The following is a 12,984-nucleotide window of genomic DNA, read 5'->3' as shown; positions in this document are numbered from 1 at the left end:
GTTTACTAAAAGAATCCTACCAAGTTTAGAGAAAGGACTTTATTTTCAAACATCAGATTAAGCTCATGACACTAATTCAATCAAAATGTTAACCCAACATCAGCATTCCCTAGTTACGGCAGCCACGGATGCGACTTATTTAACAGATGGATTGAACCAAACCCCAAAACGGGCGAATTAATCTACCGAAAAAACGAGGGTTTGGGATCAGTAAGTCACATGCTTCAACTTCAAAAATAGTTATCGTGGTTACCATGCATATAAGCTACAACAGTGATAAAATAGCACAAAATGCAACTTATTAAACCATCTATAGATACATGTCCATCAACTTAAAAACTGGGTGAAGTGAAAAATGACCATCAAGGAACCAAAAAATAAAGGAAGGAAATTTTCATTAAGGAACCAAAAACATAGGTAGGAAATTCTCGTTAAGGAATCAAACACAAATGAAGGAAATTTGTACAGATCTGGATAAAATTAGAGGATGCAACAATGTACAATATATCACTATACTCTTATGATTAGCCATAAAAGAAATTTCAATCATACAAAATCTGATCGGTGTTTAATTGTCTCAAAATCAAAATTTAATCAAGTTCTCAATAAGCAAATCTACATACACCAGGGGGAAAAAAAAAAAATCATCCAATATTCCAAAACACTCATTCTCCCAATTTTGTCTGTTTTAAAGGGGGGTGTCATTGGTCCTAAAGACTATTGGCAATGTGTCCTACAAACTACTCAATGGTGCTTAATATTAACCAAATGTCTACAATTACGACACAAAAATTACAAAGCATAATCAACAATTTAAGCTAACCAATAAACACAAAACCAAACTATTTAACTCAATCAATAAAAATAGTACCGATTCTCTACACCACAAATCTAAGCGAAATTCAAGGCACAAAACTTCCAACAGAGTCACATATATCGCATAAAATCTTGATCCATTGACAAAAATATATTAAAATACCAAAACCATATGTCATAAACATAATCCAAAAGAGTAACATATCTCAAATTTATCAAGATTATCCAAAACAGAAACTCAACAACAAAATAAAAGTTCAATAGTTCCTCAAATTTATATTTAAAAACATAGAAAAAAGAAACAGATCATTGGAAAAAATAAAAACCTCCTCAGTACTGAGGGATTGCAATAACTCCGCCATTGATCTTTTGCTGCAAATCTTTTGGATCCTTTCCATCAATAGTGCATCCAACAGAGCGACACGTTCCCAGAACCTCCTTCACGGTTCCAGCAAGCTCCTTCGCCATAGACCTCGTCTTCATAATTCTCGCAATCTCGATCACATCATCAAACGAAATACTGCCATCATGCATAATATTCTTGTTCTTCTTCCGGTCACGTTCCGGTTCCTTCAAAGCCTTGATAACCAACGCCCCTGCAGATGGAACAACCTCAACCGTAGCACGACGGTTCTGAACAGTCAGCTTAACAGGAACCTTAACACCCTTCCAATCTTTTTCGGTCTCCTTGGCAATATCTTCCGCTATCTTTTTGGGAGAGAGACCGAGTGGACCGATCTTTGGAGCGAGTGAACTCGCTGCTCCGACTTTGCCACCGGTGACTCGGACATAAACGGTGTTGATTTTTGAGGGGTCGGAATTTGGAGACATTATGGCAAGGTTTTCAGAGGGATTAGGGTTTCAGACAAAGGAGTGAGAGTGTAACAAAATAGCAGAGACTAGAGATATATATAGTACACCCTCCGGTCACTGATATAAGCAAAAATCCACTTTTTAGATACATTCAATTAATGATGTATGTGACATAAAATAAAGACCACATACATCATTAATTGAATGTATCAAAAAAGTAGATTTTTGCTTATATTAGTGACCGGAGGGTGTATATGATATGATTAGGGTTTTCGCATGGCTTCTTTTACGGTTTTTTTTTTTTTCTTCATATGTTTCGGCCCAATTTGTGCATGAATGCGCGCGTGACATGCTGTCAAGACTCTAAATTATTTTTTGGCAAATAATTGATAATTTTTTTACGGGAATTTCTATTTAGTATTCCCATTAATTTTATATATTATATTTGGAAATTTTAGACACATTCCATTATGTTAAATTAATTTATTTGTCGGGCTTCGACCTCTTTGTAATAAAAAAATTAAGGGTTAATTAAGTTTTTGGTCCCTATAAATATCTGCAGTTTTGTTTTTAGTCCCTATAAAAACAAATCACACTTTTTAGTCCCTACAAAATTTTCAGTTAGTGTTTTTAGTCCCTGTTAAATTAAAATTTGTTTAATTATGCCTAAAATTTTAAATTTTTGAAATATTTTTTACAGACATGTTTATAACATCGTAAGACACTTTTTTATAATATCTTTTAGTTTTTCAACATATAATGAATTAAATATGAATTTTTCTAAAAGCCAAAATTTCAAGATTATATTAATGAAAATTTGGACCTAATAATAAAATTTTGAGTTACTTTTTTGCGGAGGAACTTTGTATAATGTTCTAAATAAGTATGTAAAAAATATGTTAAAAATTTAAAAGTTTAAGCACAATTAAGCAAATTTTAATTTTACAAGGACTAAAAGTATGTGTTGGTCCCAGTTAAATTAAAATTTGTTTAATTATACTTAAACTTTTATATTTTTAAATGATTTTTAACAGACATGTTAAGAACATTATAATAATCTCTTTTATAAATAATTAGAATTTTTTAAAATGTAATGAATTAAATATAATTTTTTTAAAACGCCAAAAATTCAAGATAAAACTAACGTAGATTTGGACCTAAAAATAAATTTTTTAGCTAACTTATTGCGGCGGAACGTTTTATAATGTTTTAAATAAGTATGTAAAAAATTATTAAAAAATTTAAAATTTTAAGCATAATTAAACAAATTTTAATTTAACAGGGACTAAAAACGCTAACGAAAAATTTTGTAAGGACTAAAAAGTGTGATTTATTTTTATAGGGACTAAAAACAAAACTGCAGATATTTATAGGGACCAAAAACTTAATTAACCCAAAAATTAACTAATTAATTTATCTGTTACAAAATCAATCTAATTAAGAGAAAGATAGAGAATAATGTAGATGAAGGAGAGAAAGAGAGAAGAATATGGATTTTTATTATGCTCTTCAAAGTGTATTTATTACAATTTTTTATGGGTATTACAATGTTAGATGACTCACATTTATAGGTCACAAATATCGTAACTTTGCAAGAATATATAGATCCTCCTCTATAAAAAAAGGTTAAAATATAGGTCTTAATATAATGGGTCAATGACTAATTATGAAGCAAGAGCAATACTATTACTACTAGGTGGAAGTCATTTAGTCAAATAATGGAATACAAATTTATAATGGGCCCCAAGTTTTCGAATTCTTTGCATTCAAATCAAGAAAACAGTTAAAAACAGAAAATCAAAAAGAGAAGTGTATTGCATGGTAAAAATATCAATCCCATCAGGATTAGTGTTGATTAACAATTACACTTTTCATAAGTTGATTAAAAAGATTGAATTTTTAGGTTTGTGATTTCATCAAAATGATAGAAACTTCATTCCCAATTATTTTTGTTTTCTATGAAAATCAAAATTTTAAAGGTGTGGTAAATAAATGTAACCTACATGTGTGTTTTGAACCAACGAGACATCCTATTTTCTTAAAACAATCGTTGGTAAACCAGTTAAGTTTGATTACCCTGTATCACCTCACGAAACTATACTATTTTCATATTTGGAATCCCATGTTTTATCTTATAGGTCGAGCATTAACCTTCACCTTTCATTTCATCTGTTGATGTCTAAGATCATGTATTATTTTGTTACGATTATTCAATCTTATTATGCTTGTATAACTACTAGAAAAGTTTCAAATACCGACGAAATTTAGAGACGGATTTTATTCCATCTCTAATAGAGACGGAAATTGAGACCGAATTTAATAAGTTGAGACGTAATTTAATTCTTATCTTTAGAGACGAACTTTAGAGACGAATTATATAACAAAATTATCCAGTCTCAAAATCCGTCTCTAACGGTCAAATTCTTTTTTTTATCTATTCGTTGGGGCCATGTCTAATTTTCACAAGGCTCCAAAATCCAATTTCACTTGGCTCCAACATTCCCCCCAATATCATTTTCACGAAACCCCCAATTTTTTCATCCCTCCATTTCAAATTCACAAAAGCCCTAAAATGACAATTTTGAATCCCTTCGTCTCCAATTACACGGCTTGCAATAGATCTTCTCATTTCCGTTCCAATTCCGATTCATGTTCATCTTAGTTTCGCTCATTATGATGAAAACAACAATCCCATGACGCTTTTTAAATTTGAATTTTAAACCTGTACCTGCAAAAAGCACAATAAGGGATACTAGGGTTTGGTATCATGTGCTAGGGTTTTTACTGACTATTGGATGCCTTGAGAAGGCTCTCAAGGGTGGTATTTATAGCCTTCTATGGGCTTGGGTTTTGGTTGCTTAGTCTCCAAGCAATACAGGTATTTGTGTATTTTGGGCGGTTTCTAGAGGATTCTAGAGATTACTGAGGCGGCGCCCTGGATAAGGCGCGTCCAGGGCCTTAGGGCCCTTTAGGAGGGCGCTAAGGCCTCTTTAAGTGGTCTAAAAGCCCTTTGGGTGGTCTTTCAGGTCCTTAGGAATATTATGACGGTCCAAAACCAAACGAAACTTATTAATTTTCAGCTAATCATAACTGAGAATTAGATTGATAATTACTTTATCTCCCTGTGGATCAATATTTTTATTTCTTGATAGAACCGTATACTTGCGGATTCCTATCAAGTTTTTGGTGACGTTGCTTTATTTTTCACAAACATTTGTATCAAGTTTTGTATTTGAATTCCTCTTGTCTGAATTTTTGTTTGTGTCAAGCTGAAAGGTGAGTTGCGACTTTTTATTATTGTATCGGGAAAAAAAAATAAAGGCTAGGTTTTATGATGAATTTGCGCATGTAAACAAAACCTTTTGCTCTAAGTGTTTCACTAAACCCACATCAGTTTAATTGTGAACCCCTCTCTTTTAGAGATTCACAAAGTTGCAGACTTTGAGTAAGTGTGTATATTGACATTTTAAGGAACAATAAGAACTTTGGTAGCAAGCATAACTTTAAAATTTCACAAAAAAAAAGTAGTATAAGTTAGCGTAAGGAACAAAAAAAGGTCGTAATATGGTGTAAGGAAAAAAAACGGGGGGGGGGGGGGGGGGATCAGAGTACAAGAGAAATAATAAATAGGATCGGTGTCAAATATAGTGTAGGTGGTCCTAAAAATAAAGAGAAAGCGATAATAATGTCTTTCTCTAATAAAAAGTGACTCCGAGTTTCCCATAAAAAAAGGATAAACACCAGGTGACCAAGAAAAAAGATTTCCACCATGGTTATATGAAATGATTGTGACATTTTATTCATATGTTTATTACCAAGGTTAGGATTTTTTCCCTCATAATGTCATTTACACATGAGCAATAAAAACTGGACTTTACACACACACTCACTTGAAACAAGTTGTTGGGTTGAAAAGAATTCTGAAAGCACAAGGCACTACTAGAAAAGTCTCAAATACCGACGGAATTGAGAGACGGTTCATAGAGACAGAAATGGAGACGAAATTTTACAAATAGAGACGAAATCAAACTTTTAACATTAGAGATGGACTTTAGACACGGATTTTACCTACCCAAAGTTATTCTGTCTCTGTTTCCGTCTCTGACTTGGAGTGATATTTTTAAATCTATTCGTGTGTATTATATCCCATTTTCAAAGAGCTCAAAAATCTAATTTCACTTGGCTTTGAAAAAAAATTGTTCCTATTAAAATTGTGTTGCTGATTTTCTTTGTCTTTTGCTTGAGGACAAGTAAAGATTCAATCATAGGCGAATTTGATAAGCTGTACTTTATGATGTTTTTAACTTCCAATTTCAATAAAAATTAGTGCCTTTTAATCCTTTTTTAGAGCTATTCTACTTTAAAGTATTATTTTTGTTTTTAGAATAAAAATAATGAAGAACAATACATTTGGATCAAGAGCAAGTATAAGGAGCAAGAAAGAGAAGTAAAATCAAGGAAAAAGCCATTTTTTTATCAACAAAGTCGTTCTCACCTTAACACTGGTCGTACTCACTTTAATTGGGGTCTTGCTCTTCTGTGTCGTAACAAAACACACGACCGTGCGCCCCTCAAACACGGTCGTGCACCCCTTCCATCAACAAAATATGAACAAGTTTTGAAAGACAGCACAATCGTGTACCTCACACGCACGACCGTGCACGTTATGCAGTCAGAAAAAAGAGGTTACAAACTCTTGGAGTTTTCTCATTATTGTCTTGTAATCTGAGTTTAATGATTTGTCTAAGGCTCTAGGCTCTAAATAGGTCCCTTATTAGACTTGTAACACAACTTGGATTGTTTGTGAACTTACTCCAAATTGAAATCAAAGTTTTACATTGTTCTAAGTTTATTGTTCTTATTTTTTCTGCACTTTATTTTTCAGCACTTTAAATTTCTAGTTGTTTATTTTCATTCCTTTATATTACATGTCTTTATATTTTAATCTATTGTCTACTATGATCATGAGTGAGTAGACTCTTCTAGTCTTGAAATTGTTGGACTAATCTAATGATTGAAATGTATTCAACCCAAGTCTATACTCTAATTTATATTACATGTGAAGTTTGATATTGTTATTTCATCATATCTCAAATATCAAATGAAGGACCGAAAGGTGAAGTTCGATATTGGACCAAATAAGATTAGACAATATAAACAAAACATTTGTGAGTTTAGGGATAATAAGGTTACAGTTAAAGGGTCTCAATGATAATCAACCATGAGAATAGGCTTGATTATTATTGAGCCTTCAATATGCTAATGATACTCTTTTTATAGGAAAGGCAATGATGGAAAACCTTTGGGCCATTAAGACTATCTTAAGGTGTTTTGAGCTTGCCTCATGTCTTTGAGTTAACTTTTCTAAGAGTTGTATCATGAGAATTAATGTTGATGCGTCTTTCCTAGGCACGCTTACAATTTTTCTCCATTGTAGTCTTGGTTATGTTCCTTTTAAGTATCTGGGTCTTCCAATTAGGGTTAATTATAGGAGATTGTCTACCTGTCAGCCTTTGTTAGATACTCTGGTAACTCGCTTGAATTCATGGAGTAATAGGTTTGTTAGTTTGGGTCGGAGGGTGATTATTTTAAACTCAGTATTTAACTTTATTATAATTTTTTTCCTTTCCTTTGTGAAAATGCCAAATGGTGTATGGAGACTGATTGTGAGGATTCAACATCGTTTTTTGTGGGGATGGTCTAAAGGGGAGAGAAAGATTACCTAGGTTCGATGGTTAAATGTTGTAAGTCTAAGAGTAAAGGAGGGTTGGGTATCAGATATCTAAGATTGATTTAATCTTTCCCTTTTAGGGATGTAGAGTTGGAGGTTGATCGTAAGGGGGAGGCTGGGTGGAAAAATATCATTAGAGCTAGATATTTGAAAGGGTCTTCATGGGATCATTGTGGGGGAGGGAGGTGGATTTAAGAGGTGTCTCAAACTGGTAGAAGGAGATATCCTTATTGGGAACAAGTCAGTCTGAATCTAATTATTGGTTTTCTAATAGTATCTTCAGAAAGGTTAGAGATGGTCGATCTACAAATTTTTGGAAAGATCCCTGGTTGGGAGCTATTTCTTTGAGAATTCGTTTCCCCAAGTTGTTTCAAGTTTCACTTCAGAAAGAAGCTAAAGTGATTGATATGTCCTTGAGAGAGGGATCTAAATGGGTCTAGGATCTTAAGTGGAGAAGAGATCTTTTTGAGTGGAACTTGTGATTTTGGGAGAGTTACTCCAGACTTTAAAGAGACCAACCTTCTTTGAAGGTGTAGACTTTTGGGGTGGATCAATGATTGATCGAGCATTTATTCAATAAAATCAGCTTATAATTTCCTTCATATGAGAGCTAGTGTGGTGGACGAGAGGTCAGAAGAAATTGTGAGACTTTTTTCAAGGGTGTGGGAATATTGGTCTCCTCTCAAGGTGATTGTTTTCACTTGGCAGCTGCTTCAGGATAGGATTTTGCACGACAAAATCTCTTTCTAGCATAATTATAGTTGATCTTGGGGTCATTTCTTGTGTTTTTTTTAAGGAGTCTATTGAGTCGGTTAGTCACCTTTTCGTTAGGTGTCCTTTTTTAGGCCAGGTGTGGCATCATGTGTTTAGGTGGTTGAGGTGGGAGTTTGATTTACCTTCAGATTTAGCAAATATTCTTAGTTTTATGTTTAAATTAGCTTTGGGGGGGGGGGGGGGGGGTTCGATTTCTTATTATTAATCTGACAATCTATTGTGTGGCCCTTGTGGAGATCCCGAACCGCTCACATCATTTTGGGGAAGGAGACGTATCTGCTACAATTGGTGGATATTGTTAAATTCACCTCTTGGAAGTGGTTTTTATGAAAACATTATGGTCACACTCACACTTGTTCCTTATATGATTGGGTTCATGAACACATTCTATGTTGGCACCGTTAGTGACTTGTGGTAGATTTGTCTTGGATTGGTTGACTAAGGGGTTATGTTCCTAGTCTTGCTCTTGTTCGGTTGTGGTTAGGGCTGGAAATGAATCGAATCGAGTCGAACTTGTCTGAGCTCGACTCGACTTGATAAGAAATAGTTCGGCTCGAAACTCGATCGAACGATACGAAATATTTTTTTGGCTCAAATTCGATTCGTTAAAAGTTCATGAACAACTCAGTTTGAATCGTTAAGTTCAGTTCGTTAGCTCGAAACACATATAATTCAAAATATTTTCTTTGGTTGTAGAAAAAGATAATTTTTTAGATCTTTTCACCATTTAATTTAATTATTTTTAAAAGGCAAATATTAAATATACAAATCTATAGAATTCCCTAAAACCCCTTCCAAACCACAAATTGGTTCAAGAAGCCGAGTGCTCACGTAATAGTGGTAGCTTAAAAAAAATTAAACTACTTTGTTCAAGTTCGAAAAATGGAATGTGCATGTCACTTTAATGACAGTGAAAAAACACAGACCCCCAATCTTATTTTACCTTGACCTCATGTTGTACAAATATTTATAATGTAGTTAGCCTTTGTAAGCTTACAAGACCTCCGATGTGGGACTTGTTTTGTGCTAACTCTCTATGTTGCCTCTTGTAGTTTGCCACATGTTGCAAATATATATATTTGTAATCGAGTCGACTCATGAACCAATTGAGTCGAACTATATATATTTCAAGTTCAGCTCATTTATTTAACGAATTTAATTTTCAGCTCAAACTCAATTCATTTGGTTCATAAACCAAGCTCGACGAGTTAAAAGTCGAGTCAAACTCTGAACTTTAACCTGTGGTTGAGTGTTCTTGATAGGAGTTTAGTTGGTTTTCCGTTGGTGTTTTAGTTTTTGCTATTGTTTTCCTGTGGATGGGATTCTATGTGTTTTTATTATTGCTTGACTTTAGTACTTCTTGTACTCTAATTTCTTTGTGGTTGTAATCTTGCATGAGATTTTACCTTTTTATTTATAATATATGTATTTTCCATTAAAGAAAATGTAGTTTTTTTTGTTTAATTTCTTTTTGATACTGCTTATTGTTGATTCATGATAATATTGTCATATTGTCTCATCTCACTGAGGCGTGAAACATAATTAACAATGGATTTGATAAGACTTGGTTTGAATTAATGGTTTCAAGATGGGGATTATGTGAAATTAGTATTGAGGAGGAGGAGGAGCAAATATTTAGTGCATATGCATAAAAACTAAATGATAACAAGTGGAACATTCTAACATAAGATATATTGTACAATTATCTTGCTAGAGCAAGAACTCATTTATATCATTAGTATGTTTCAGATCTGTACACAGAAGCCTTTACGACACCTAACATTAACCCCCGGAACTTTTGGACAATCTTTATCTTTTTCACAACGAACGTCAAAAAACCTAATTAAAGAAGAATTACATACTATTATGCCAAGAAATATGGAAAAAAAAAAGAATCAGAACATAAAACAACTTCAAAGTTTCAACCATATTTTTTTTTCTTTCTATTTGCATCTAAATAATAGTAAATGACTTGATCTATTTATAATATATAAAGTTCATGGTCTGATAAAAATAATTAAATGATTTAAGCATTATGAAATTTTAAAAACCCTTCATAACATTAGAATCATCACTAATTCTCTCTTAAATATATCTATAAGTTATTTTAGAATTATATAATAAGCTTAATAATCATAATAATTAAATATAATTTAGCTAACTTTTCATTATCTTTTCCTTCACTAATTTTTTAACCTTTCGTGATAGTAAAGGTATGTATGAATATATTACACCATTGGAGTGAGAACATTATTATGAACTTGTAAAATTTAAATTTAAAATTTCATTGCATAATTTATTCTACTTTTTTATTCACGTCAGTTATGCGAATCAAAATATTTATAAAGTAAAGTGGTATTGATTTTAAAGTAAAATTGTTAAAAATGATTATTATTTATTATGGAATCATTCTTGATTGTCATGGGGGGTGGCTCTGAAAACTTAAGTCCTAGGCTAAATTACGTGCAAAAATTGGGCTTTTCTTTCCTCACTTTTAACAAATATTAACATACAAATATTGAATATTTAAAAACAAAAATCATGTCTTTAAAATTTTTTAAAATTGTAAAACTATATAATAATATTCTATCACATATTCTTATTTTATGTATAATATGGTAGTTATAATCTTTGTACATATCTATTCTTGAAGCAATACCTAAATTATTTGTAGTAATGTATACATGAATCTCAACATAATATATGATGATTCAACTATTAGATTGATTTATTACTTCTTCTAGAAAGAGTTATTGAAAGTGTAAGTATGCTAAGTCTGATACTAGATGTTAATAGATCTTTGCTCACACACCCGAAAATGCATGTGTATCAATTATTGCGATGTGTACGAGAGTAACGATAATCTTTTGAACATATTACAAGATCATCTTTAACCATCATTCGCATAAGAAATTCAATTTGGGTTGCAAAGACCGCATTTTTATGCAAACCATCTCATTCATCTCTGGGTTGTATCCATAGCACGACATTAACAAAGTTCGTTTGTTAATAAAAAAGAAATAACAAATTCATAGAGCATGCGATATAGTCTTTGCCATTCAATTTTCTCAATATTCTAAATTAATGATTGAAAAAGAGTTAACAATTTATAAAAATGATGTCATCAATTTATTCAATGTGTTTCTTTGATCGATTATATGCTTTATAAAATTCAATTATGTTTCCACATGTCCATCATCATATGTTTTCATGTATGGGAAACAACGCGAAATCCATTTTATTATTTAACTCCCAACGCAATTAAAATAGTTAATTAATTCGATGACATATGATGGAATAATGCATGTGATTGTACACTTAGTACAGAGATGAAAATGAATGAAGGAGAAACATCGTAATGCTTATCACACTTATGAGTGAGATATAAAGTAAGAATAACCCTTATAGTGAGTGGCTTAATGACCGAAGAACAAGATTCCATGTTTTTTTGTCAAAAAAAAAAAAAACAAGATTCCATGTTTTATTTTTCTACAAAGCAGTAAACTTTTCAGGCACACATTGAGCTAGATAGGGTTCTTAAAGGCAAGACTCACTGTTTTTGGTTCACCATGGTGAGTAATAAGTTGGTTGAATGGAAGGTAGGAAAATACATGATTTGGAAGGGTTTGGATATAGTGACTATGTGTGATGGACTGGTGGTGGAGGAAGAAGTAATAAGTGTGTGGATTCTAGATGAAGAAAATGTTGGACTGATAGGTGTGTAGGTACTGGTGGAAGAAGTTGCTGGGACACTAGTAGAAGCAGATGCAATACTACTTGGGAGAATGAGAGGTAAGTAGGGATAATAGGAACTGTACCCCAATATTTTTTATTAATTTTATTTTGGCCTAGCAAATCTTCCAATAGATAAACTACTTAGCCGAATTATACTTATTCAACATGTGAGCTATGTGCGGTGTTAAGATTATATCTTGTGTTATACTTATTCAATATATATGATTCTTATACCCTTAAAAAGTTAATTTAGTTATATACCACTTTATATTTTTTATTTTTGAATGACAATATATTTTTGGAAGAAAATAGAATGAGGTACTAGCGAAAAGACGAGCATTCACGTATTCGTCTTTCAACTCTTTTTATTGTGTTAAAGTTTAAAAATTATAAATTGTATTTTTTTTATGAAGTTTTGATTTTGATTAAAAATATAAATATAAATTATTGTTGCTTTCAAATTATAACAAACTAAACTAACCTTATTTATCTATTTCAATGACACCAACAATATAACAAAAAAAAATATAATTTAAATTCTTATATTTTTAATGACACCAACAACAATCATTATAGATTTAAAAAATTGAAACATTAAAAATAAATGAGATTAACTCACTAAGTTGTCTTCAACCATATCCAACCAACTCCCACATCGTCAATCTTAGGTCCGGTAAGGATAATATTTTTTTTAAAATTTCTTTTCTGACATCAAAAAGTTCATATTGACACATGGAAATGACCAAATTATTTCTAACGGTAGTTAACCGCCTCTGGCATATCCGGCAACAGTTAACTGCCGCTGGCTCTAGAGACAGCTAACTGCCTCTGGCTTTGTTGCACTTAAGTGCAGTTCCAATTGTGATTTTACGCGTTTCGGTCGAAAAATCAAAATAAATCGAAACTTATTCAGGCAGTTAACTGCTGCCTGATATGTCAGAGGCAGTTAACTACCGCCGGGGGTAATTTGGTCATTTTCATGTGTCAATATGAACTTTTTGATGTCAGAAAAGCAATTTTCTATTTTTTTTATTATTTTGTAAAAAATAAAGTCAGAACATTAAGAATAACAGAGGGTAGCTCACTAAGTCCATTAATTGAGCTCATCATCACTA

General features: G+C 32.2%; 1 pseudogene across 1 annotated transcript; it reads right to left on the bottom strand.

Moving 5' to 3' along the window:
* Positions 1-970: 970 nt before the first annotated feature.
* On the bottom strand, positions 971-1,742 carry LOC146926559 (large ribosomal subunit protein uL11x pseudogene; annotated as a pseudogene). The gene has a single exon (XR_015034153.1). The product of XR_015034153.1 is annotated as a large ribosomal subunit protein uL11x pseudogene (transcript).
* Between the last annotated feature and the right edge of the window lie 11,242 nt (positions 1,743-12,984).

This window comes from Medicago sativa, chromosome 4 (genome assembly GCF_051527215.1).
Source record: "Medicago sativa cultivar Bolivia chromosome 4, Bolivia_mono, whole genome shotgun sequence".
NCBI classification, from domain to species: domain Eukaryota; kingdom Viridiplantae; phylum Streptophyta; class Magnoliopsida; order Fabales; family Fabaceae; genus Medicago; species Medicago sativa.
The sequence above is the reverse complement of the archived record's forward strand: the minus strand, read 5'-3'. Positions and strand labels throughout refer to the sequence as shown.